The sequence below is a fragment of the Chamaea fasciata genome, unplaced genomic scaffold, assembly GCF_029207755.1.
Source record: "Chamaea fasciata isolate MVZ Bird 193981 ecotype frontalis unplaced genomic scaffold, bChaFas1.0.hap1 SCAF_15, whole genome shotgun sequence".
In the NCBI taxonomy this organism is placed as follows: Eukaryota; Metazoa; Chordata; class Aves; order Passeriformes; family Sylviidae; genus Chamaea; species Chamaea fasciata.
In genome coordinates, this window is record NW_027094100.1 from 12,051,350 (window position 1) to 12,079,319 (window position 27,970).

Genomic DNA, 27,970 nt, shown 5'->3' on the forward strand with positions numbered 1-27,970 from the left:
AAGCACTTTCTCCTGAGGTGCTCCACAAAGCAAGGGGGTAGCAGACAAGTTGTTGTTTAATGCTTGGAAACCCTGAGTGTACCAAAATCTCCTTGAAGTGGTAACGTGGTAATTCTTAAACACAGCATGATACTCCTTTGACATAAAGGAACAGTGATTCTTTCTCTGGGAGGAGGGTCAGTGGAAATGAATCTTCTTAACAAAAATCAATATCCCAAAATTTGAAATCAGTTGATGCAACTATCTGCAATTCAGCTTGCTTATTAACAGACCCAGCCAATCAGTTCCGTGTGCTCCCTGTCGCTAAGTTGCCTCCATAAACAAATTGATTAATTGATTTTTCCCCCCCCCAAGGCCTTTTAGTGTATAAGCAGGTCAGGCAGCTATGATTTCATTTTGCTCATCTACTCGGCACTGGCTTTGTAAATCAGTTTGGAATCCCAGTTCTTCATCTCCAAGATCAGCAGTGTCACCTGCAAGCTCAGATGGAGAAACAGATCTATGGGGAAACTTCATCTCTCTGGGAAGACAGGAGGAGAGTGGGACTGGGTTTCAGCGGCAGAGTGGAAACCACCTCCTCTGGCCCTGAATTTGGAGCACTTGGATCAGAATCTGAACTTGCAGCTTCAGGTCTAGGTTAGAATGGAAAAACCCCTAAGAAACAAAAGTGTGTTTTTAATTTGGCTTTTTCTTCCAGCTGTTTCTGAGTGAGATCTTGACTGAAAATCTGTTTGAACAGGTTAATATTAACCTGCTTCCATGATTTGAGGCCAGATTGTAGTGAGAACAATGTCTCAGATTTGAGAGATGTCACGTTTGGCCCTAGGCCTCTGTTTGCTATTAAATTTGTGTTTCATGTCACCTCTAAAGGAAGGCTGCCTTGGCAGCTGGTCGTGGCTGCTCAGCCAGGTTCTGCTCAGCCTGGTTCTGCTTGAGAATTCACTGTGGTGTTTTTGAAACTAACACTAAACAAAATTTAAGATTAAAAAAAAAAAAAATTAAAGACCATGGGGAGAAAAGGAAAGTTCGAGTCTTCACTGGACCAGCAGTAAGAAAGGAGCCCCAAAGGGCTACATCTGGAGGGAAGGAAGCCATGAGGGAAGGAAGAGCCACAGCTGCCTGTTTTTCCTAAGGATGCAGAGTGGTGCAGGCTGGTTGCAGGCAACTCCTTTATAACTTCCTTTTTCAGAAACCCAATTTCTCTTCCTGCCCTTCATCCCTACACTTGAGAGGTAAGACAAACATCTTGCTGAATGGCTTTGGGGGCTTGTTACAAGTAGCAGAACATTTAACTCCCCAGCGAAGTTTTGCTGGACTGCTGTTTATTTATTTACTTGATTAGTTGCAGTTGGATTGAATGGATCCCTAGTCTTGGAGCTGAATGGGAAATATCCATGTGCAAAGAATAGTTGAAGGACCCCTGCAAATGGCAAGTCCTCCCCTGGAGATGTGTGAATGTTATTACTTGGAAATTGTTAATGAGGGAACAGGTTAACAGGAATTGGTGATGTTTTAGGAGATGGCAAGATGGCCTTGTGTCCACTGGACGTTCTAGGAAAGAGATCAAACCCAAGATGTTCTAGCCAGAATATAGAATGATTTTCATTGTCAAAAGGTGTCTTTCATGAGTCTGGCAACACATTCAAACTGTGTATCCAGTGGGTATTTGGGTATAAAAGCAGTAATTTCAAAATATGAATAGTTTACATACAGACATTTCAGATGCTTCTTTCATTTCTGTCTCCCTACACCCCACGTAGCCAAGGAAGTCAGAGAATGTAACAACTTACAGAACTTTTTGAATGGGTCCCTCTGAACCTCCCTCATTTATATCTCCTAAAGTTGTGGAGTTGGTGTTTTGTTTTTCTTTTCCTTTTTAATTTTTTAACCTTTTCACAATTATTCAACTGGACACAAACTGAAAAATAGCAGAAAGAGAACTTAAAAAAAAAAAAAAGACAGGAAAAATGAAAGGGAAAAAAAGTGGTGCAATGTGAGTGATTCCATCACAGTCAGTAACAAAACCTAGAGAAGAAAAAAGAAGGAAAAAAAAAGCTTAAAAATTACCACAAATATTTTAAAGTGAAAAATTTTAGAAAGAAAAAAAACTGACATTTTTTAATGTTTAGGTTTTTCTTTTTGTTTAAATCAGTTCCAGAGCTATCAATTTAGCTTAGGAACATAAGTGTTAAAATCAACAGCTTCAAAATGTAGCCTTTTAAACAGAAGCCTTCTCCAGAAGGGATTTATGCTATTTGGTAGAGAAAAACTGATGCTTTTTGGGAGCCAAGTTTTGAACCGGGCTTTGGGTCGAAGTCTAAAACCTTGCAAACTTTGTTTCTGTAGATTTTATTTGCAAAAGCATTACAAAACTAGTTGCTCTAATGAATTGTTGGTCCTTTTCCCATTTTAGATTGGATGCAAAACCAGAACACTGGTGGCTAATTCAGACCTTGGGAGTCGTGCCTGAACTTATCCCAAAATTTAGAAGCATTAATCTTCGTGATTTTGGCTTTTACCTATCTCCAGTCAAAATATGTTTCGCATGACTTCATCACTTTGCTAAGTGAATTGAAGGCAGTTAATTGCTTGTTTGTTTCTTTAGTCTCAAAGTAATTAAATGTTAATTCTCTCCATAGCTGAAAGAATACACTGAAGCAGAAAAAAACCCGTTTTTTTATTACTGCCAAGGGTTTTGTTGTTGATCCTAACAATAGAATTCAAGGTGATCCAAGGTAATAAGGCCTCTTCTCCATAGACTTCAGGTCTCACCAAACAATAATTGAATACCTGTGGCTGGTTTTGCTTGGGGTAAGGTTAATTTTCTTCATAGTAGTTGGTCTGGAGTTGTGTTTTGGATTTGTCCTGGGAGCAGTGTGGATAATTCAGGGCCTTTTTCATGACTGCTGAGCAGGGCTCACACAGAGGAAGGAACTGGGGGGACACAGCCAGGACAACTGACCCCAACTGACCCCAGGGATATCTCAGACACCATGTGGTGTCACTCTCAGCATATAAACCTGAGAAAGAAGGAGAAGTGGGACATTTGGAGTGATGGTGTTTGTCTTTCCAAGTCCCCACAACAGAGTTTTGTGGCCCTCTGGGGTTAAACAATGACAATACCTCACCTAAGAAACAAAACAGGCCAAAACTCATGTGCTATGGTGGATATTAGTATTACATCAGCTTTAAATGTAGGGAAATTAGAGCATAACATTGCCAAGGGACACCTCTTAGCATCGGTCTGTGCATCCTTCCAGCCAGTAGGGTGAGAAGGGCGTGCAATTGTCCTGGGACTGGTGCTGGTGCTTCCCTTGCCCTCAGCCAGGACCACAGTGGGACCTCAGAGGTGCTCTGGATTCCACCAGCTGGGTCAGCCCTGGGTTATGCCCCATTTCCTACAGCTAAATGACCCCAGAGCAGAATGCTGTGAAGAGTGACAGGCCCATGTATATTTAGACGTAGGAAAAGAAGATCTTCCTATTTCCATCCATGGCCTTCCCTGGTACTTGTTAATTTTTTGTTTTGTTTCTCTCCTCTTGCCACCTTGACCCTTATATACATTTCTTCACTATACTAAAAATTGCTTTTATGCATCAAAGAAAGGAGCCTTAAAAGATCCCTTCAAATGCCAGACCCTCAGCAACAGTGGGGAAATGTGCTGTGACATTCAAGTTTAGGCATGTTTTTCCTTTGACTGCCACTTTCAATCTCTAGAGGAAAGAGGGACCTTTTAATATGGGTCTTGTTGAGTGTTCATTTTCTTTTCAGAGGTAGGGCACTAACTCTGCCATCCCCAGGAGTGTACGACCTCTATCCTTCAAAAAATATGACAGACAAAACCACCCATCATCATTAATCTTAAACTTTATCTCTGATTAGCGCATCAACAAAACAACCTTTTCTTATGCCACTGTTTGACATGCTGGACACATGTCAGGAAGACATGGGCCATCCATATCTTATCTTGCATTAAGAAGAGTTATCCAGAAATGTACCTTCATTACTGCGACAGCCACGTCAAAAAGAATCGATTTATTGTCAGCGCGTCCAAGCCAACAATGTTAATGGACTCTTCAAACATCTTCTCCTTCTCGTTTGTTTCCTACGTGCCCATCAAAGAGACAAAGCGAGGTGGTTGCCAAGCTCTGGGGAGTGGGATGTGTGTTCAGAGAGTCCATGGCTGCTCCTTGGGCTGCCTGTGATGAAGTGAGACAGGGGTTGCAGGAGGAGGAATTCGGAAGAGGCTTCTCTAACACCAGGAGAGACCTGGAGTAGAACTTCAGCTTCCTCTGCTGCTGTATTTCCTCAGACTTTAACAGTTCTTTTGGGGAATGCTTAGCAGTTAGTTTGGTTGCTCCATTAGTTAGCAATATCTGGAAAGGATTTACCTGCCTTTCACCTCTGTGTATTTACTTGTGGCTCTCTCTGATGCAGCCAAAGGCTTGAACCGGTGGAGCTCAGCACTGCTGTGAAGAAGAGATGTCCTCTGGAGCTGTCAGAAGGTGAATGTTTGATATTGGGCAGAAGTGTTTTCTCTGTTGTGTCTTTGCCAAGTCAGTCACTGGGAAACCTATTCTGAGAAAGACTCTGCATTCCTGCTATGAATGAACTCTCCTTTTGCCAAAGTATGACTGGCTGTCTGCTGCTAATCAGTGGTAACAGGATGACCTTTGCGAGTGAACAGAGCAAAAGGCAATTTGTCTTATAGAACTTGTACAACTGTTTTGTTTAATGAAACAACATGATTATAATCTTCCCACAAAGGCACATAAACAATTAGAGTAAATCTCCCTCACATGTTGCTAGGTGTTTACATAACTCATCCTTCTCTCTTATCAAATAATGTGTACAATGCACTCCTGACTCTGGCAGGACTTGGATCTTGTAAGCTTAATCAGACCTGATAAACAAATGTGTTTCCTATAATGCTGGAAGAGCATCAGCACAAGTCAGCACACATTTATTTGTGCACTCAGGTTCTGTTTTAGAAAAAACTCCCAGTCCACCAGTGTAGTATTTAAACAACCAGAGGGAATGCAAAGTGGATGCTATTACCAAGGGCATTGATATTACTCTCTTGGTGCTGCTATATCCTTCAGTCATTCCAAGATAACAGTTTTTGGGCTGAGTTTGTTATTTGAAAGAGGATTGAGAGGGGCAGGTTGCTGGTACTTATGTTTTTTATTTCAAATTGAGGCTATCACAGAATTATTTGTCGGCAAGCATTTACTGAGCATACACCAAAGAGGGCACAAGAAGATTTCTGCTACCTACTTTGGTGCTGCCCTGCTTGTCTGGTCTTGGTTCACTCAAATGTCATTTCACAGAATGACCAAACTGCTCACAGAACCTTAAGGTCTGTGTCTTAAAAGTTTTCTTTTTCTCTTCCTTTTTAAATTTTTTTTTCCTCCTTCTTCTTCCCAATTTATGTGGAGAAACTATAGAAACAACTTTAAATGCACAGGAAAAGGTGTGTTAATGTGCCAACATCAAGTGAATTCCACGAGTCTTCTATTCATTAAACTCCCGCTTCCTCCACATGTAATTTATGTCAGTTCAGTTATGTTCCTCCAGGGTGTGCTACTAAAAGAAAAAAGCAACAGGTATTTAGCCAAAAAGAGGTGTTTTGGGCTCCAGAAATCAACTTGCACCTACTGACAAAGGAGAAACAGACATGTTTTGCCAAGAAACAAATAACCGGGCCTATTTTTTTTAGTGAGAGGTATAACATTTACAGTTGGAAGGTATAACATTTACATTGTTCTGTAGTGATTACCCTTTACTAGCTCATATGCAAAACAAACAAACCCCAGCCCTCTGCCTGTGGTTGACCTCGTACATACACGACCCTGCTCTAATACCTTGTGGTGACTTCGTGCCTGTCGAGGGCTGTTGGGTGACAAATCTGACCCAGACCTTGGGCCTCTACACAGCCCTGCAGCTGGGAGTCATTAACTCTGCGCCCAGGTTTGGACTTAGGCTCCTGGATACTGAAGCTGACTATTGGATAATGTGAGAGAGACCGAGTCCAGAACTCTTAGCCAAATGCAGTAATGTTACAAACAAAGGGCTAAATTACTTCTGTTCGTGGAAAAGTACTTTCACTGGGAGCAAAACTCTGATTCCTGTTCCCCCTCTCCCCTGGTTCCAGCCCCCTCCCCAAAACCAGCCGACTCCTTGAAGCCTCAGATTTGGGGACTGGGGAGAGAGAGCCTGTGAGGCTGGCTTGCTGGGAGAGATCAGGTTGCACAGTGCCCTTTGTTAGACTCTCTAAGTTAATTATGCTAATTGGAGCCCTGAGATTCCTCTAACATGCCATGTTAGATACGTTTCCTTCGCGCTCAGCAGAGCCAGGACCGGCGCTGTACAAGGCCCTCTGTGGCTGTAGGGATGCAGGAGCAGATGAAGGCTCAAGGAGAGAGAACAGCTGCTGGTCCATCTTGTGATAGGGGGCAAGGAGAAGATGTGCCATGAGAATATCAGAGCCTGTCTTCTGAGGTCCTGGCTGAATCCATGTTACTTCCCTCCATAAATTCTGGCAGGCACTAAAGCCTCATCTATAAAAGAAAGTGAGAGACAGAGAAACTCTAAAGACAGGCTCTGAGTGGGTGGGAGACTTGATTAATTGCAATGTCAGACAAAAAGAGAAGGACATATTTTAAAGTAGCAGCAAGACCTTTCCACTGAAATAAAGTAATTCTTAAATCTGTTCTGCTACACGGGCATTAATCTCGAGTCCCTCCTAGAAAGCCAATGGAGGTGATGAGGGTTGGCAAGGGGAAAGTGAGAACAAGGTCTGCCCTCTAAGTATCGAGAGAAACAGGGTGAAGGAAAGCAATGATGTCCCTTTCTCTGGGGCATTTAATTGAGTGGCATTTGGATAAACCCCTTGTGCTGGAGCAACCTGCCCTACTCCATCCTCTACAGACTCTGCTATTTATGCTTTGGGTGCTTCTTCCACTCGTGCCACTGCTACAAATAACACGTCAAAATTAAATCTGTAAGTTAGAGAACTCCTGAGCTTTTTATTTATGGTCTTAGTATCTGGAAGATTCATGTCAAAATTAACAGGGAGTGCTAATTGTTCAGAATTGTCTTCTCAATTAACTTCTTCTAGGGGAGCTCTGATATAGAGCATAAGGGAAACTATATGGAAAAAAATTAACTGTTGAGGTCGCAGTGCCCCTCCCTTCCCATTCCATAAACAGCTACTAAAAGGACCAGAGAGAAAAATCCTTTTTTACTTTTACTAGTTGTGTCTACAGAAGTCCCATTTCTAATCTCTCATGAGAGGAACTAAGGCATAACTCTTTGCAATATTTAGCCATTTATAGAGCTGGAGACAGTGAAAGCATTAACTGTTAATGGGGAGCATCGTTTGCAACAATTGTCTGCACTTTGAGAAGTTATGTGGGTAAAGCTCACTCAACAGCAAATCCCATTCCAGTGGAAACTGTGGTACAGACTGCTGAAGAGTAAAAATACACTATGGGAGGGAGAAATGTGTTTAATTTCCAAAGACCTTAGCCAAACAGCTCAAGAGGTTGGAGTCCTTTAGAGCTGAAATGCTATTTACCTTGCTAAGGTGCTCTGTTTTTAATTTCCTTCTGATGTTTTTAAGATAAAGAGGAGATAAGCAAGCATGGTTCTGAGATCACTGGTGTCAATGGGAATTGCTTGATTCACTTTAGTAGACTTTGGTGTTAAAGTTAAATGAAGAGATCTGAACTGGGATGGAATCTATAGCCTGGTGTGGCCAGTGGAAACACAGACACTAATTTTAATGAGTTTTGAACCAGACTCTCAACACCAGATAAAGTTCGACTACATGGGTTGGTGGAGTCAAATGCATTTGCTCAGTCTTGGGGATCAAACCTTAAAACCACGCTCAGGAGGAAAATATGTATTTAATGAAAGTCCAGTAATCATCACACAAATCCAGCTCCTTAGATTTCAACTGAACTAATCCCAAACTGACGGAGAATCAGTTTGGCCAAATATCTGAACACCACAAGCCCCTTCAATAACTATTTATTAAAATGCAGTCCCCAGACTGAGTTTCTGGATATTGAGATACAGGTTCAGGATGGGCTTCCCCCTATTCATGCTGATGACATGGTATGTAGTGTACATGCTGAAGGAAGTGCATAAAAGTGCCCTCCCTTTAGCTGTTAATCAGCTTACCACTTCTTGCACAGAAAATGCTATATTCTGGACTGTGATCCTGGCAAATAACCAAAGGGGAAGTGGATTTTCAAATGCTTATTTTATTAATCTTTAAATATCGCCTCGCTAGGGCTCCAGGTGCTGAGTGGTTTATAACACTCTAAATTGTAATCATGGATAATTTTTAATCTTGTGCATACATTCCATGCAGCTGAATGGGGATCTCAATGTAAAATGAAGAGCTGCCTACCAGATCTGTTCCTTGTCTTTGGCACGGCAGCACAAAGGAAATTTCCTACTCACCCATCAAGTCCTTGAATGATTTGTAAAATACCATAAGAGTCTGAGAGCTTTTAAAAGGAGGAGAAAGATAGAGAATTGCACGTTCCTGCCCCCGGCACATCAGCCAAGTGGGATCTAATCCAACCACCCCCTGTAGTTAAATGAAGAACTTGACTAATTTTTGGATCAAACCCAGGTAGTGCACTGCCTCGCATTAACAGCGGTTCCACTTATCTTTGAGTTGGATTTTCCTGACTTTGTTTCTCTACAGATAGTTCTTTGCTCAAGGGCTGGAGGATTTGCAGACCAACAATATTTAAGGCACATTTTTACAAGGAACTTAGGGGTGCTGCATTGTGACAATAAGTTCATTCAATTGGCACAAGAGATAGTTATCAAAGGCTTCAGCTCACCCTCTTTTCAGCATTTATTAACTCAGGAGTACAAGGTGCAGACCTGATTCACCTATTGACTGTGGCTTCCTTCCAACAGAGAGTAGTGGTATAAGTGATGGGTTTTTTTTAAATTTCAGAAAGGATTGGATATAGGTCTGTCTGACTGAGGAATAAGTGTTGGAGGTAGTGGGATGGGGCTGGCAGCTGGCAAGGTTTGGGGAGATTGGGGAGAATTTCATTGCAAATTGAATTTTAAGAGGATCTATGTGATAAAAGGAGGCCTCCTAATGGAGGTTAGTGCTCGTTCCCTGTGAAAAGCCATCAGGGTTTGGATGGCTGGCATTTCTAATTCTGTTAAGTGTCAAAATCGATGCTTGATGGGTTTGTGGGAGCCAGGCAATGGGCAGCCTGTGCTGACAAACCAATCTGGGACAAGAAAGGGACGAGGAAGGGACTTCCCAGAATAAGAGTGAGATGTCTCTTGAAATTTAATTTGCTTAATAAGGTTTTAAAAGCATTTTTTTTTAAAAAAATTATTAAATAACGGGGCCATTTCTACCCTCCTCCTAAAATAAACCTTGAGCTTCGTTTGCAGTTTTTCCACTTGTAAGCGACACATGTAAGCAAAGGGCCTGTTGTTGCAACCCTGGAATGCTCCCAAGCAAATGATGCTCCTTTATTGAAAGCAAATGAAGAAAAAAGAGACTCTGTCAAGGGGGAGAGAACAGTTTAATTGGATTAAAACCTATGAGCATGTACAGTAGGGGAGGAGAGAGCTCCTCTATCCCTGATTCCTGTGGAGAAGGCAAGGAGATTACCGGGGGGTGAAGTGAGATCTGTGCAGCACAAGCAGCCATCCAAAGGCAGGAGTTAGCCAGCACCGGGGTCCCAGAGGAATTGCTGCTTCCTTTGGGGTGGCTGGGGAGTTCTCCCTGGAAAAGGGTGGCTGGCAGTGCTCATTAGAGGGAGTGCAGGTCTCCTCTGGCACTGAATGCAAATAAAGGAGCAATATTTGTGTTTGTGGTTCATACACAGTCAAGTGGTTTGTCCAAAATACATTTTGCTTTTCCTCTAAAGGGGCAGGCTGTAGACTCGAGCCTCAGATATTTTTGTTTTATGCATTTTAAATGACTTGCTCCAGCCCTGGTCTTTCATCCCCTCACTGTTATTGAAAAGAACTTGAAGTTTTGAATTCCTTTTCATGGGCTCTTGAGGAAGCAGGAACTTTGCAGGGGAAGGCAGAGCTCTGCTGAACAGCCAAGTTGGGAGGATGTAGAAAGTCATTTGTTGGAATGTGCTGGGGATAAAACTCGGACAGAGAGCATCTTTGCAAACTCAGTTTTACTGCAAAGCCACAGCTAATGATGGTCCAGGATCAAACCAAAATACTGAGCTCTCAGGCTGATATCCTAATTCTAGACTGAAATGTCTGAAGGGCTCAATGATTTAGAAGCTCCTCTCAGCATTGAGGAAATGTGGGTCCTTAGCCATTTTTGGAACACAAGGGGGGATCACACCAGTGTCATACTTCTAGAGCCCAAATCTTAGTGTAAATTGAAATTTTGAGGCCCGGGATGCGGCTGCTGCCCCTCATCTCCCCGCTGCCACCAGAAGGGAGCAGGGTGAAACGGAACTGGGCCGGGTAATTGCGCACCGAGGCAGGGAACAGGGAAACGAGGGAAGTTTTTCAGGTTGGGTTGGGGGAAGGGGCTTTGATTTGAATACGAAGAAGCATTTGGAGCCAAACCAGCAGCAGATTGTGGTACCTTCTTAATTCTGTGAGCCACACATGAATGACCTTTTTGTCTGCCTCCGCCTGCCTGCAGTGGGGGGCTCCCCCCTGCCCTTCCCCACCACACACGCTCATTGATAATATACATGTGCTAAATAGGATTAACTCTCCCTCATCTGCATGAGTTGTTTCTCTCCCTTGGCCAACTCTGCCCGGCTTCCCCCTCTCCTCTCCCGCTCCCTGCAGCCCCCCAGCTCCTTCTGGAGCTCCATGTGGGCCTTGTGTGGAGTTTAGCTGGCTCATTGTAGGGCAGCTGGTAATGGGAGCGGGGCTGAAAAGCCGGCTGTCAGGCTCAGTGCTCGGGAAGAATAGGCGGGCGTCTGCTCCGCAGCTTTCCCTTTGATAGAGGAGGATAATCCCCGCTATGAGAAGGCTGAGTCAAATGGAAAGGGAGAGTGAGCCCAGCGCCCTCCCACAGCCCCGGAGCAGCACAAATTGCAAATCCCGGGATTTGAGTGGAGACGGCTCATCCCGCTAAGCACCTTGTGATGAATCCATTTCATCCTGGAGATGGAGGGAGGCAGGGAAGCCGCTCTCTAGAGGAGAAGTGCCCTTTTTGCAGCCTGGGAATAGCTCATTTCCTTCCAGGATAGGGGACAAGGTGCAGGACTGTGCCCCTTCCACTGGTGTGTCACCACAGGCAATGAGCAGTGTCGGGACACTGGAGACAAAGTCGCCCAGCCCTGCCAGGATCAGACCTCCCAGGCTTCCTCTCCAACAGCATCCACCCCGGTCTTCAAACTGGGAAACCAGTGAGGGGACAGGTCTCAGGGCCTGGGGCTGGGGTGTGGGCAGTGAGCCCTAAGGAAGATGCACTGCTGTCCGAGGAGCTCCTGCAGCTGGTTTAGGGAGAGGATGTGAGACACCCCCACAGTGGGGGAAACATCACAGCAGAGATGGGAAGTGGTTGTTTGAATATCAGTCCCAGAGTGCCAGCTGTGAGGGTTTACTGATATCCCAGGAGCTAGGGGGTAGCCTTAGGAGACAAAACCCCTGGTTCAACGTCCCCTCTCCAGCTCAAGCAATCTGGAAGCTTGAAGTCCCATAGTTCAAGTGGATGCTTTACCCTCAGCCAGGCACTCTTCATGTGTCTCTGACCATATCTCACTTTCTGCAAAACAGTTCTTGATTTTGAGATGTTCATCTGTCAAGAATTGGTGACTTCAAATTCACTCAGAGAGAAGCCTTTTTGTCTTCTGCATGTAAGTTTTATGGGTCTGGCATTCCCTTGCATGTACCCAGAGGTTTAAAACAATGTTCAGGCAGGATGTTAAATAATTTTTGTTTACAAAAATCCATGGCTTAGGATGTGGGCCAAGTATTACCATGCTGCTCGGTAACACCCATAGCCCACTGAGAGAAGAGGGATGAGGCAGAGCCAGGACAAGGAACAAGAAATATAAACCAGAGAGAAGCGAGCAAGGTTTTTTTAGCTGAACTTTGCATTTCTTTTGTATATTATGTTAAATCAACTCTTGATCAAGCCAAGAGTGGCTTATCCACTCATGGTGCATTCAGTCCTTCAGATGTGTTGAGTTTAGCTCCAGATTTAACACTTTGTTACCTCACACTCTCCAATGCTGAAAATTTACCTGTGCTCACTCAATTCTTCTGTTGCAAAAACTTTGGGTTAATGTTTCCACAAAACAACTTTCCTACAAGCTCCCTCTGCTTCCAACCAGTCTGGGAGGGCAGTGGGAGAAAAGCAACGTTTCAGAGTCTGCTCTCTCACATGAGATCCAAAAATGGAGCAGCATAAAATCAAATGGGTGGCACAAACTGAGTCTTTGAGAACCTGGAAGGAACTCTTGTTTCCAATTCAGCTTTCAAAAGAGGCAAAAGGCCAAGGGCTTTCACATTATTTATTCCAACCCATTTTCCCATCCTAACTTGAGGCTCAAACAAAAGTGGCCCACGCTGAGCCCTGCAGATGGATTAGCAATCAAGCATGCAGCTGCACATACCTGGCACTGGATTGTTCGTGCTAGCCAGCCTCCAAAGAGCAGATCTCATTTTTGCTTTTTGGGTGCTGGAATGTGGGAGTGGGTGGAAGGGCCAGGATATGAGCAGCCTTCACAGATGTTTCACAAGAAGGAAGTGAATCTATAGTTTAGGCGATCTGATTTACTTGAATCTCCAGATTTGTTTTCTTGGAGGGTTTTTCAGTTTTGCTGGACTTTCTGGTGGAGGTTTGGGCTGTAGCTTATTTTTCTAGAATTGATTTTCCTTTATCCCTTTGGGCAGTGTTTCTCTCCTCCTCTTGGGACTGTCCTGATCATATGGAAGTGAGGAACTGATGTTGCTGCATGAGCAGTGAGAAATATGGCAGCTTGCCTCCAATGTAAAAGTCTTCATCATGTCACTATCACTAACAGCTGTATCTTTATCATCCTGGATGGACCTTGGAAGCCTTTCCCTAATTAATTTCAAAATGTTGATCATTATTCATAAGGACTGACCCGTTGAATACCAGCTAAGTATGACAGCTCAGTGTGTCACTGTGGTCTGTTAATCCAGGGGAACAGTCTGCTGGACAATAAACTCCCCTCCAAAGTAACAGAGAGCTCAAAATACTACAGCAGGTCAGGTAAAATTTGTAGGCTTTTTGGAACTGTGAGCTTGACTCTGTTGAAAGGTTTGCACATGAAACCTGGCCCACGGTGGGCTTGAAACCACACACCCCACATTTGGCTCCACCTGGACAAGGAGCACTGCAGAGGCTGCCAGAGTGGAGTGAGATTTCAGTTGATAATTGGGCTTTTTTGAAATGCAGAAATTCAGGGAACAAGAAACAGAGTGAGCTGGAAACAAAAGGCCAGGGGCTGGATTTGCCCAGAGAAATGTGACGGTGAGGTAGGCAATGGCAGTCCACGATGAGGAGCTTTCTGCTGCTATAGAAATGCCCAGCCCAGCAGGAATGCTTTGCCCCTCTCTGTGCTGAGCAAAGATCTTCCTCCACAAGGATTGCCTCCAGGTGCACAGGGTGCCCCCTGTGCAGCCAAACCCCTGTCTTTGTGCATGTGCCGGTCAGCAGAACGTGACAGGGAAGATGCTGCATGCCCGTGTGCACACACCAGGTTGTAAAAAATCTGTGAAAGCCTTTCAGAGAAAACTGATGGGCAGGCCTCCCTGTAATGCAAAGCAGCCTGTGGTCTGTTTGCTCTTGGAAAGCTTGGAAATGGGAGTGAGGTCTGTGTTGGCACAGGGAAAATCTTGAATCCTCACAGCCAGCAGTGCTGGCAGCCGGAGATGATCATTGTCAATAATACGCAGGAAGATTGTGCTCCATTGTTGCGGTTCATTATTAAATTACATAATTTTCATTTTTTCCATCCTTAAGCTTTACCACTTAAAATGGTTTGTCCTATGCAATCAAATGTGATCCTCGAGCCTCAGCTCAAAAACCCAATAACAATGAGCATTCTCTGGAATGGAAAAAACAGAAAGAAAATAAAGGGACTCTATAGTAATTCACTTAAATATGTATGTAGGATCTAACCAAGAGCCTGATACAAAAATACTGAGTGATCTGCATCCAGACCACCACTTTGAAGGCACAGATACAATATCTTGGTGCTAGGTCAGCCTGATCTCCTGACCCCAGGGAAAAATGCCTCTGGCATGAAGTGGGGCAGCAGGCAGAATAATTTTCTCAAGGATTTTACTGGCTCTCTGATGAGAAATTTGATCACAATTTAAGCTCCTCAGTATAGCATTTGCAATGGACTTCAAGTTTTGGCATGGTGATCCCTGTGGCTCAGCTGAAGAGAGGTAACTTTTAAAGTGAAATTCATGCAATTGCTTATGATGATGTCAGTGAAAGCCAAGTTGTGGATACTCAAACATTATGAGTTCAAAACTGACAGAATTGCTTAATTGGTATGATTGCTTTTATAACACACCAGGCAGCCATGGGGGAACTGAGCTGGGTGTTAGAGAGCAGGAAACAATCTGGATTGACAAGTAACAGCTTTGTCTGAGCCCAGTTATCCAACTCCACCAAGAATTAGTTGCTAATGGGTCCAAGTAAGTACTCAAATGATTTTTTTTTTTAAATTTTCCTCATGCTAGCAGCTCTCTGTGGTACACATTCAAGTGTGCTGTGAAATGTTGCTGCAGCTCATTGTCCTGAGATTTCAGCTAAGCACCAGACTCTGCCTTCGGATGTTCTCCTTTTCGGATCCAGTTTGTGTCTGGTATAATTTGTGGATTTAAATCCAACATCATGTCCTTCTCCCCCACTACTGAGAACAGGTCTTACGGTGTCTGAGTTTGTATTTCCAGCCAAGGTTTTGTTTTTGGGACCTGCTGTCGTCCTGTGCCTGAGACGCAACCTGCCTTTTTCCTGGTAAGTTCACTTGCCAGAGTCTGGTTTGTGCTGGCTGTTGGGTGCTGCCTGGATTGCCTTCTTCCAGGTCAAATCAGAACTGATGAAACCAAGCAATGCTGCATTAAAAACCAAACTGAAACAAAGCAATTTTTTCCCCCCTGAGGTTCCCTGAACCAATCTCTTTTTGTCAGGTAGAGATGACAGGAAATTTGTGTGCTCTCCCAAAAGCAACATCAGAGATTTTATGAGTTTGGGGGGTTTATTTATCCTTTTTTGTGCAGGGAGAACCCAAAATACCCAAAGTGGTGAGAGGAAGTGACAGCATGAGCCCACACACACTGAGAGGAGGAGGCAGAGACAGGATTTCAACAGACCTAGTTGAAGGAAGGATTCACTTAAGAGCCAGTGATTCACGCTAGAAAAGTTGTTCTACTTTTTCAGTCTTTCTTCCCCCTCCTCCCTCTTTGTTTGGTTGCGTTGTGTTGCTCCTGGGACATCTAGGGTGACAATACGGCAATTGTTCCTTCAGGAACAGGCCTCAATGAAACAGTGCAGAAAAAGTGACAAGGCAAGAAAATATGACAAATATTCTGCACTTCAGTGTGGAATTCTGCCATTTCCTAGTGCGTATTCCTGAGAAGAAATATACCCATCAAGATATTTATTTCAAACAGGAAGTTGCCAGTTGTGTTTCCCCTCTTTCTGAGAATCTAAAGCTCAGATCTCTCCCTTGCCTGCCCTGTAAGGAGCAAAGGCACCCAATATCAATTATGTTTTTAATCTCTAAGACCCAGTCTCCAAATGTGTTTGTGTCTGTGTATACACATGAACTGTTTTCCCTTTGTCTTCCTATCCAAAATGCAAAAGCATCTCAGATGTTGTGATTCCTCCAGGTTTTTTCCCCTGTGGGAGGATGGAATCATGTAACATTATCCTCTAGCTGCCTACTGCCAGTCTCTGAAATTAGCATTTCAGTGACTGAAAGGTAGTTAGTTTCCACACACACACACACACACACACCAAAAACAACAACAGCAACAACAACAACAACAACAACAACAAAAAGAGAGAGAGAAGAGAAAAAAGAGGGTTAGTACAAAGCTGACACTAATAGTAATAGGAGATGAGGGAGACGGTACAGGACATGTTGGATTACAAAATGAAAACTGTGATTTCACCAGATGTGCTAACAGAACAATGAAAGGCGCTTTTACAGAATAAATTAACTCCTTGAGTTTTTGTAATTAGTTACCTCAAGAAAGAAAAGTCTCAGAGGACACGTTAACACAGAGTTAAAGGATAACTCTTTTACTATCCTAAATCTGGGGGTTTTTTCAAAGTGCTTTGGTTTTTATTTCTGGGATATTCTCCAGATGAACAAGGGCAGATTAGGTGCTGTTGGATGCAAAACTGAGGAACAACACAGACACTCCGGTCTCATGTTAATTAATGGAGTCTGTTGTTTATGGCTGTCAGGCCAACAAATCACTCGTTGCCCAAAAATTAATCACGTCTCCTGTGTGGGGGTGCAGCCCAGGTGGCTTGGCTTCACCCTTCCAAGAGGGATAGCCAGGGCTGGAGCCGTGTTTCGGCAGCTAGATTTGCTAGGCTTGGCTCAGAGAGGCAGGATTTGGAGGAGCACTAAGGAAAAATGTCTAAAGAAAACTTTTGTCCTTTCTCTTTCTCCTTCTATATTGAAAGACTCCATGTTTTTTCTGTGGCTGGAGAAATTTCTGCCCCAAATCAGTAACATAAGGCTTCCAGGCTTCTCCTTTGGCTATCAGAAAGTTCAAGTCTCTCGCCGTGGTAGTGAAGAGGGAATATGGTGGAAGTCTTGGTCTTGGCTCTTTCTTTCCTGCTGAACTCTGTTCAGAGTCTGTAGCTGAGTGAAAAGAGTTGCTCTGTGCTGCTCTTGTGAGCAGAAAATGCAGGGAGCTGCCAGCTGCCTGTGGAGGTCAGAGGGACACTCACCAGGGTGTGCCAGTGCCCCTCAAGAAGCTTCTCAAGCTGGCATTGAGAGGCTCCAGTGGTGTCATGTCAAACACAGGACAGTCAGAGAGGCCAAACATCCAAGTCATGGAATGCATCAAGGATGGACTTGAGTTCATCCACACCTGGAAGGAACTTGGTCACTGAAATAAGGGCAGATGCAGAGGTGGGAAATTCTTGGCATTTTTCAATTTGTTTCCAGCTTTTTATTTTAAAAAGCCTGAAAAAGCTCTAAAAAAGCCCTGAGTCAAATCCATAGGGGAAAGAGAGAGGCAGGACCATATTTTTGAAATCACACAAAAAATGCTGATGACGTTGAGGGAAGGGATAAAAAACCCAAACTCCGTTTTCTTTTTGTTTTTTTAGGATCGTAACAGTTTTTGACATGTGGTGGAGAAACAGTGAGTGTGGCAATCCCCATTTGGAGTGGGCTCCTTTCACTGGCTTTCAGCACCGTGTGACCATGGCTTCCTGCGAAGTCAGAAATAGATGTTGGCCCCTTTTCTGGCATCTACCACGGATCACAGGCTGACATTATCCAGCGTGGGACTGCTCAACACAGGGCATTTTACCCCTGCTGGGACAGTGGCTTCCCAGATGGCCAACAGGGACATGGTGGGGATTGCTTCACTGTCTGAGCTCCAGTCGTGGAGGGAGCAGACATCTGGTAGTGCTGGAGAGTGGATGAACCAAATTCCTCTGTGTCCCTGTGGCCTTGGATGCAACATGGGAGCTTGTCAACCTGCTGTAGGCACCCTCAGGGGAGCTCTGAATCAGGAATGCTAAACTCATGGTTACCTTTCAGTAATATATTTCTCTTTTTCACTCTTGTTTGAAGAAGGTTCTGCCACCTCCCCACCTTTGCTAAGATGACTCCCATCCTCAGTCAGACTGGCTGCCTTTTTTTTTGGGAAAGCTTCCCAGGAGGGAAGACTAGGAACAATATTTATGTGTTTGAGGTTTTTCCTGGACGATTTTTAGACTTGGATTTTGGAGCATTCACAGGGAAAATTAACAGCCTCTGCTGATGACTTTTCTTATTTTAAATCAGCAAGGGAGAGGGTGAGAGCAGAGCCCCTGGGGCTGGTTCAGGGGCTTTCCTGCAGGCAGTGTCCCCTGGGTTAGGAAATGTGGCTGCTGGGCACTTAGCAGGGGTTGGGTTGTGGTATCCACTGCGCTGGGCTCCTGCAAATAGTTTAAATGGAACCAGTATTATTTGCTTCCAGCAACTTGGGAAGCTATTTCGGAGGAAAAGAAGGTTTTTGAAGACTTAAAAAAATTTACTTCCCTTGTCTCCCAAAGTATTTAAAAGTCAGGGTAATTATCAGTCCTGTTCTTACAGAGTCCTTCCTCTCAGCAGGACCACAAACCTGATGCCAAATTTTAGGCACCCATTTTGGAAGTGAGTGAGTCAGCTGCAAGATTTGCAGCTTCCACCAGTGTCCCAGACCCAATAAAAACTGGAACTCCAGAGGATGGTTTTTAACCTTCCTTGCCACAATTAAAAACGTTGTGTTTAATATTAAATGCACATTCATTTTTAATCCAGAAGCCTGGCTTTCTGTTCTCAAATAACCCATTTGTAATGAGTTCTTCATCCAAGCAGGGGAAAGAAATACTTGGTCTTGGAAGCCAGCTCCATAAAGAAACACAAAGAGCATCTTTCTGAATAGCACACAAGTGTGAAAGGAAACACGCAACTGCCGGAGAAATGGAATCATTTGTACTCAGTGAAGGGAAAAAGAAGGAAGGAAAAAAAAAATAAAAGAAAAAGCTTTTGAAAGGGAGATCTGTGACTGAAGCTCTCCAGAACTGTTTAACCTGTTGGGGATATTTAGCAGATGAATTCTGACCCACGTTCTCCACTTTGCTGTACCCTGTGACAGAGCGACGCAGCATCTGCCGCTTGTGTTCCTCTCCAGACACGCTCACAATGCCGGAGGAAACGGGGGAGAAAATTATGCAAATTGCTCTGAGCAGATTACTTTGACCAGCTGCTCTTCTTCCTCCTCAATCAAAGGTCTGCCTGGGAGAGCCAATCTAGATTATATATGTCAGTCGCACGCTCCAAGGCTGAGCCGCTGCTTTCTCCCCAAACAGGGAAATTTCTGACAGCGAGGTAAAATGCAAAGCACTGGGGATATCAATTGCTCAAAGGAGGGCACAAGGGGCTGGGAGTTCCTTTTGGGTCTTGTGCAGTAGCACCTCACTGCATCGCTTGCTGTTTTTTCAGGGCTATTCCCACAGAAAGAGGTTCATCTCCATGCTAACAATTATTGAATTTTATTATTAAGCATGATGAAGTGTGGCAGAGAGGGGAAAAAAAAAATGAGCAACAAGGCTCCCTAGACGGTGTGTTCATGGCATGGCCTTAGGTGATGATATTAAGCACATGGGCTGAAAGCTGAGTAGTTTTACCCTGTGCAGCCAGGGGTGTTGCTGGCTTTTTTTTTTTTTTTTTTTTTGGTTGCTTTTGCAAAGTTAAATTTATTCATGAGCACAAACTGGAGGCCATCCTGCTGACGTGTGTTTCCAAACCCGCCAGACGTGGCCGTGACGTCGCCCTCAGACAGACCCAGAGCTCCAGGCCCTCCCTCCCTGCCCTCTCCTGCCACATGCTGCCTACCCTGTGTCTTTAACAGTGCTCAGAGTCCAGAAAAGACTCCACAGCTTCATAAATGATTAATATATTCTTCGTTAAAAAAAAAAAAAAAAAAAAAAAAAAAAGATAAAGAATGCTGCTGCACCAGAGATCACCTAACCCTGGCAGAAAAAAATACAGTGCTGTCACAGTCTGGTGGCGAGCCAGATTTCACTGCCTTAAATCACCATTAAGGTTTTCCCCAAGTTTGACGGAAACTTCTCTTTTTTTTTTTAATCCCGTATACAAATCAGAGAAAGCCCCATGTTAGCATGTGATAAAACACACACACATAAATACGTGAGCTGAGCGTGGCTGTGGAGCAGTGGGGATCCATCCTCTGGGGGCTGCAGTGCCAGGCAGGGAGCCCTCACTGAGCTTTAGAGAGATTAATAATTCTCGTGCCCTAGTTTATTTTTTATTGGTCCTATCCCATGGATTTTTCCCAGTGGATGCCAGAATTGCTGAAGATTTTAACATTTCAATATGCATCCCCTCCCCTGAATTTCTAATCTGATTCAGCAGGTGCTGAGAACCCACCAAACAGGCACGGAGTACCCAGGCCTGGAGCTGCTTTGCTGAGCTGGAGTCTGGAGAGTGTGATGTCCCAGTTTGGCTCACTATTTCACTGTTTTTTCCTATTTTTTGTTCCCCAATTAATAAGGGAGTGAGTATGATTAGTGTGAACAAAAAGGGAGTCAAGCCAGCAAATTTTAACGAGTGGGGCAAAGATTTGTAACAAAAGCTGTGTGTGTGTTGAGATGCTCAAGGCAGCCAGCACAAAGGTGCAGACCTCTCCCTGCTTCCCACCATCACTTGGCAGAGGTGGTGAAGATGACAGTTTTAAAATCTAAATCAGAAAAAATAATTCTAATTTATTAATCATGTGGTGTAAAAACTAGATAAGTTACTGCAACTGAATGCAGCATTCTTTTTTTTCCTTCTCCTGGTCTTTCGGTGCTTTTCAAAATGTGTTTCCTCATATTTTTCCTGGTTTTACGACCGTGATTTGATTTTAGCAGAAGTAATATTATTGTTCAGAAGTAATACTATTGTTTGTGCTGCTGTTTGGTGTACTGTGCTCTTAACTATCTTTGCAGAAAATGTTTATAGAAAGGAGACAGTGACAAATAAAGCCCACTGCAGGTTTGCCCTGTTATTTCTGGATTGTAGATCTTGCCTCAGTGTGAGCTGACTGAGGAGTCTGTGGGATTTGCTGCTCTGTCTAATTTCTGTTTGCTGCCAGGTAAGTCTGAGCAGCCCCTGTTCAGGGAAAAGCTGCAATTATAGCTGTGATCTTGACACCAGAGTTCACCTGAATTTCGGGAGAAGTTTGTGGAGGTTTGGAAGCTAATGAGCTGCAGGCAAAGCAGGGGGAGCTCTGCAGCCACTTCTTTAGGGGGTTGATGTTCCTCGGCACCGGGTGTTATTCAGCTTTTCTGTCTTGCTCTGGGCTCAGAGTGCACGTTCTCTCTTTATTTCTCCAAGCCTTGGCTCAATTCTGCATTATCAGGGCTGTCTTGTACAAAGAATTGTATTGATGGAATGAAAGTTAGTAGTGAAGAAAAAAAAAAACCCACAAAAAACCCCCAGCCCTTGAGATATGATGAATTAGCTGCAATTTCAGTGGTAAAAATGGTCTCTCGTAGCTGGCTATTAACTACACTCTGGTGAATACATTTTCATGCAAGAGATGGTTTGCTATTTCAAAGGAGTCTCATTGAGACTTGATCAAGTTATTTTCAAAAGTTTAAAGTATTATTAGCTGGTAAATCCTGCTGCTCAATTTTACAGTCACGTTTTTTATTTGCTGTTGCTTCTCTGTGTATATTCTGGGTGGGCACTGAAGGAAAAGTGGAGCTAACTACCCCGGAGAAATGGGAAACATAGAAATACTTCCCTGTTACTCTGGCTTTAAGGAAGTATGACCTTGTATTTCATGGTGCTGTGGAGAGGCTGGAAATCACTCCCTCACCAGCATGCCTGCATTTATAAGCTGCAGCCAGGATTCTCCTTATCTTTCACAGAGCACAGTCACTGGTGTGCCATCATGGGTCATTTGTTAAAAAACTCTGCTATTTTTAACACTCAGTCAAGAGGAATTTTTTTGTTGTTGCTGTTGTTTTATTTTGGTTTTAGATTAACAAGGAAAGGGAAAATCTAGCCAGCATGGTAGCTCAAAAAGTTCAGCAAAATGAGTACTGTCAGATTAACATCTCTAAGAGAGGCAAGAGAGCAGAGCTTGCTGCCTGAGAGCCCATGAGGAAAGCCTGGTCCTGAGCAAGCCTGGGAGATGGATGTTACTGAGGAGCCACTGATCAAAATGATAATAATTGGCAATTCAGCAGAGTGGCTAATGAGTTCTGCATGGAACAGCTACTCCCTCACCTGAAGGAAGAAGTTTCTCTCCAGGTCTGGACTGGTCTGGACTGTTTCTGCAAATGATCTGAGGGCATCTTGGATGCACTAATGCCATCGGAAATTTGAAATCTGTAAGGTATTGGATCATCCTGCATTTATTGTGGCTCTGCAGGGAACCTTAATTACAGAGAGGAAATGACTTGCCGACATTTGCACTTTCCTGCCTTGCCATTGAATTCATCATGGTCAGTGTTTTCCTTGTCTACTTACAGTTTACTTGGGCTGTAATTGCAGTGTATCCTTCACTCAATCCCAGTTAGCCCAGGCCAGTGCCTTGTTACGAGATATCCAAAGGAAAATTCACCAGGTGAATCATTTTTGTTGAACCAAAATTTTTAGGGGCATGTTCTTATTAAAAATACAGCAGATCCATGGTAAAATTCTTGCCCGTGTTCAGTGAGTGAAGGAACAGCATGAACTTCTGTGCCCTATATCAGTTCTAGCTCTGGCCTTCCCTGAAACCTGTAATTTCAGGTCGATAAAACTGTACTTCAGTGAACTGTGGCTATTTTTTGCTGCTGACAGTTCTTTGTCTTCCATCCCAGAATTTACTGCGTTTCACTACGGAATATTTGCTGAACAAATCCCCACACATACAGACAACAGGATGGTCACACGAGTTTGTTCATTCTCTGTTCAGTCAAGTGTTAAAAGATTGGATCTTGTTTTCCTGTCTTGGGGAAGGCACTGACTCGATATAAACATGTCTGTTGAGAGGCAGTTTTGAATGTGCTCAGTGCAGCTGCAGGCAGGAGATGGAAATGGGGACCTGTTCTGCTGCATCAAGGCTGCCCTGCTGCACCATCTCCTTTTTTCTTTCCTCCAAGACATTGCTGACATCCAAAAGTAATTCTATCGTGGTGGCACATGGTTCTTCCTCTTAGGGTGCCTGGTGAGTCAGGCCCACATAGCATGTGAATATTTTCTTTTAAAATTCACATTACTGTCCGTGGCACTTCCAGGGGCACAGAGCCAACAGTGAAGAAGGACAGGCTCTGCTCAGCCTGTCACAGTGAGATGCACCAAGGTTTATTTGCTAAGTTCCTCCTGATGTTAGTACTGCACAGTGATGTGGACTTATCCCATTTCCTTTTCAGACGCACAAGCTGAACTAAAGCTGGAATTGTGGATGCAGGTTTTCCTGGCCTGCAGAGCGAGCTGGTTTCACAGGAGCATCATCAAGGGAGAAGGAGTACAGAGAGAACCTCTGTGATCTTTATCACTCCTAAAGCCCACCTTCAGATGCTTCTGAGCGAGTTCTCAAACGAAACAAGTAAGCAAGGGCTTCTCTCTCAACTCTGTCCTGTAATGCCTTCCCTCTTCTTTCTCTGCCCCCTCCCCAAAATCCCCAGGAAGGCAAATATCTGACAGGCTGTGAGATCAACGCTCCGCCCTGTTACCAGGTTACCCACCACTAAATCTGCGAGGGACTCGGGGACATTCTCTGTGACTGAACAAGTGACTGCTCTGTCCTGGGGGTATAAATCTAATGCAAGCTTGTCAGCATAAGCCTTGTATATTTATGGGAAGCTTTCAGAGGAACTGCACGGGATCAGAACTTCTGTTCAGCTCCAAGGCATGGCTGTGAATGGAGAGCCACATCCCAGGCACACTCTGCTGCCTCACTGCCCAGCCCTGTAGAGCAGTGATGCATTTGTACTGATTTGTCACTCCTGGAACCGGTGTAAGGGACCTGGAGTGGGAGCATGAAGGATGTAAGTGACACCGGGGTAAGGGCAAGGAACATTCGCACTATATTTAGGGCAGAAGCAGATAGTGGTAACAATTGCAAGGATCATATATAATGCAGTAAAACTGTCTGCCTGAAATATAAACAAAAGCCCTTTCCTGAGGCAGTGAGGGGTGATCAGTCATGTTGACAGTCTCCTCAGCTAAGCAGCCAGGACATCTCATTCAGAAAGCATGGACCAAGTGTAGGGCACTGCTGATTCCTTTAAAAGCATCCTGGAAACAGCATCTTTGCTCTGGTGCAGAGAAATGTCTCCTTTCCAGATGTTTTACATGAGCCTCATGAGTGCATGCTGGCACCTTTGGTGTCTCCTATACCCTGAGCAGCACAAGGGTGGTGTGTGCCAGGATGCAGCAGCAAATTGAGGAATTTGACTTAGTTTGGAGTGTGTTCAGAATCTGTGCAACTTGCTCAAGGAGATATCTTGGTCAGCTGTATTGGATCACAAACCAAAACATAATAATTTAACTCCTGGATACATTCATTCTGCTCCTAGGATATTTCCTTTAGCAAGCAAACCAGCAGAATTCGGGTCTGCAAAAATATGCCTCAGAACTGAGGAATGGGCTTTGCTTTGTTCTGTCCTTTCACGTATTTTTCTTTCAGCTTACATGGAGTAAATGGAAAAATTTCAATATCCTTCCTATATTGTTTTTAGCCTTTCTCAAGAAATCTGTTTTTGGCCACTCTCAGTGAGAAGACACTGGCTGGATCTCAGCTAGCACATTTATACCTATATTGTGCTAAGAAGGAAAACTGCTCTCGTACTTCAAGGAGCAGAAAGGAAGCAGATGCCACCCATTCCTTCCCAGGGTAATTCCCACATTCTGGAGAGCATCATCTTTTCCAGGCAGCACCAATAAAATAGTGACAGAGAGGTCTGTGAGATGCAGACTGCTCCATGTGCTCCCTGTCCTTTGCTAATTCTTTACCTGGTCTAGTTTTAAAAGCCTCAGAAGAATGAAATTCCACTCTGAGATATCCAGATACAATTCAAGAACAAACTCTTCAAAGGAGGGTAGGAGGAAGGTAAGAGATACAGGGGGGAACCTGATCCCCGGGCTGGGCGCACAGGAGGAAGGCGTTTGATTGCAGTTTTATTGTTCCTCACGTCAAAACTGACAGACTGTCAGGAACAAGAGGTTGTTCCTGGGGAAAAGTGACCCAAAGCTGGGCTAACAGTGACTCCTCTGGGTCCAAGAGCAAGTGGCAGGGAGAGGCTGGGGCTGGTGGCAGCTGTGATGCTGCTGTGCATTGTTGAGGCTGCCAGCAGCAAAGTGCCCCCTTCCTATCTGCTCCCAGCCTGGGCTACCAGCCCTTCATTTACACACGTAATAAATTCACTTGTTAATTAGAAGAAGTAAATATGATGAGCTTTTGATACAGTTCAAAGGAACAATAGCCAGTTTCTTGATTCCTGGGTTGGCAGACGTCCTTCCTGTGTGCCCCAGAATCAAAGTGCAGCTCTTGTTCCAGCAACTGTCAGGTTTTTACATCTTTTGATCAAGAGCCTGGCTGCAGAAAGAGGAAAAACCAACACCCAACTGTTTGGATCTTTTCCCCTACGATTATTATCACATCCATTACTCAGCAGAAGCCCGGGATGCCCTTTCATTCTTACACAAATACTTTCTTTTGGGATTCATTTAAAGTTTCCTTGTGCGTGAAGTGGTCACTTGTCAACCATCCACCTGAAAGGGTGAGGCAGAGAAAGCACAGTCAGCTAAAAAAGAACCCTGGCTTCAAGCATTTATAATGAATATTGACAAAAAGAGGGGGTGGGGAGGAGTGGGAATCAAAAGCTCGAAAATTGCTGATTAGGCAAAAGCCGACTGCCTCCTGCCTATGGAGAAAATGGCATCATTAGAGGGATGCAACAGGGCTGGCATTATGCAACGCCTGGTCAGGAGCAGAGAACAGCACGGCAGCAACTCCCACTCGGACCAGAAAAGCAGGAGATTGTCCTTTTGTCTGACTTGTGAAATTTCAGTTCTGGAAAATGCCAGGCTGTGGTGGTCCCCAAACTGGATCACCCCGGTGGTCTGGGCAGCCAGAGGTGCCCCACAGACCGAGGCCAGGAGCCCTCAGCAGGCACAAATGGGGAATTCTGCCTGCCTGTCACAGATCATGGCAAACCCTGTGTTAGGGAAGACATGGAGTCTGAGGATTTTCTTCCTTCTCATGTTTTACCCCTAATCTAAGGGCACAAATGAACCCACAGACCCGGTGACTCAAGCATGGACTGGGATGGAGCAGCACCTCGGGCTGGGGCTGGGGACACAGTGACCTGAGCATCCTGCGCAGTCTTCCTTCCCCCTACACATATTTAATGGTGAGCAGGGCTGGGGCTGCCAGTGACGACCAGCCTTTACTGGCTATCAGGTGCCTCCCAGCTGATGAATAGTGCACAGCATAAAGGAAAACCAGCAGGGCTGGGATCTCCTGGTGTTGCTGTGCCAAGAGAGATGGAGATCACTAGTTAGTTGGTTTTTTTTTTTTTTTTTTTTTTTTTTTTTTTTTTTTTTTTTAACGATCTCCAAGCATTTACTGCAAGTCAGGACTGGAAGGGGAAGCTGCAGCACTGCTTCCCATCTCCTCTCCTCTGCGCTGAGCAGACCCAGCCCCTGGGATATGGATTTCAAGAGCAATAAATTCACTCTAAAAATTTAAAGAGGATGACGCAGGAAACTTCAAAAAAACAAACAAACCAGCTCCACACAGTAAAAGCCATTTCTCTCCTGACGTCTCTCTCTAGTTACAGCGTGACACATCAAGGTCAGATACCCTGTCCCACAGGAGCTTGGCTTTGTGCAGGGTGACAATCATCCCCTAATGGTGTGTGATGGCTGATGTTTCGTAACCATAAACTACTTATATAAAACCCAGGATTCTCATCGTGGGACACCATTTCCAGCAAGTGTTCTCTCTCTCACAGGGCAGGAAGCCCTGAGCTGAAGTGCCTTCAGGAGGTAGGGAGAGTCAAAGAGAGGTTTAAGCTGTGATTGCTGGTCCCAGGCCCTGCTCCTGTGTCTGCACCAAGGAGAGCTCCCATCTGCAGCTCAATAAATCACCCATTCATGCCAGGAGGTTTCTCTGTGGCAGAAGCTGAACTCAACAGCAAGAATAATAATCCATATGTTTGTAATTGTGATTAGCCTCTCTGGAAGATAAAACTCAGAAAGCTCTGCTGGAGCATCACAAACGCAGCAGCACTCAGGGCCCCCGATGCTGTCGGTCAGGAAAGGGGATGGAACAGGGAGCCCCTCCCTGCCTGGAGCATTTCCACCCCACCAGTCTCCTCCATGGCTTGTTTGGTTTCCCTTGTTTTAGAAAAATCTCTTTTTTTTTTTTTCTTTAATGCAGTGAGTTTTCTTGTGCGTAGTCTCCTAAATGAATGCACAGGCTGTTTCTGGCGTGCTTTAAACCTTCATGCATTTTTAATGATTTACAAGGAAAAGAATTTTTTTCTCTCTTTCTCTCTTTCTCTCTTTCCTTCAATTCCCCCCCTTTTCCTCCTCCTTGATTCCCTTTTTCTTTCCTTACAAAAAAAAAAAAAAAAAAGGAAAAAAAAGTAATGACTTAATACATATCAAGTGGAATTGCTGGTTTGTGGTGACGGTTTTATAATTCCAGGTTCAAGTTTTTTCTATTTAATTATGCACTATAATTCTCATGAACTATAATGCAATAACAAAAGCATGCACCAGGGTTGGCACAAGTCTGTTCTTTATTAGCGTGGGTATGGGTACTGTGCTTTATGTGTGAAATAAAATATTTGGACCTAATGCTGAGTCTGTTTCTTTGGAATTACACAGAGCGCTTCTTCCTTTCAAACACTGAAGCTGAGGCTCTCTGTTCCCTGTCTGGTCTGCTTCTCCCCTGATAAATTCAGTTGTATTTAATTTCACGAAGCCTTATTTGTTTGTGACTGCCTTTGTAATGCCTTAATTGAATAGGGGGTTCATACATTAACCTGAAGTCCTCTATAGTATCTTAGTTTATGAAGGTTAAAAGTGATTAACTGATGAAAGGCTGCTTGCTGTAAATATTGACATTTCCCCAACCTGCCAGGATTTTGATTAGCTCCTGAAGTTGCCTTAACATTTTTGTTCATCAGGTTATCAGCATTTCCAAAAGCTTATAAACATCAGGACTTTCCTCATGCCAATTAATGTTTCAGACCCTGAAGGCAGGGCAAAAC

General features: G+C 44.2%; 1 long non-coding RNA gene across 1 annotated transcript; it reads left to right on the forward strand.

The window, feature by feature from the left end:
- The first annotated feature begins 711 nt into the window (after nt 1–711).
- Nucleotides 712–27,970, forward strand: LOC136297414 (uncharacterized). The gene is made up of 4 exons (XR_010723156.1): nt 712–1,232; nt 4,438–4,505; nt 23,117–23,292; nt 27,887–27,970. It is a non-coding gene; the product is annotated as an uncharacterized lncRNA (long non-coding RNA).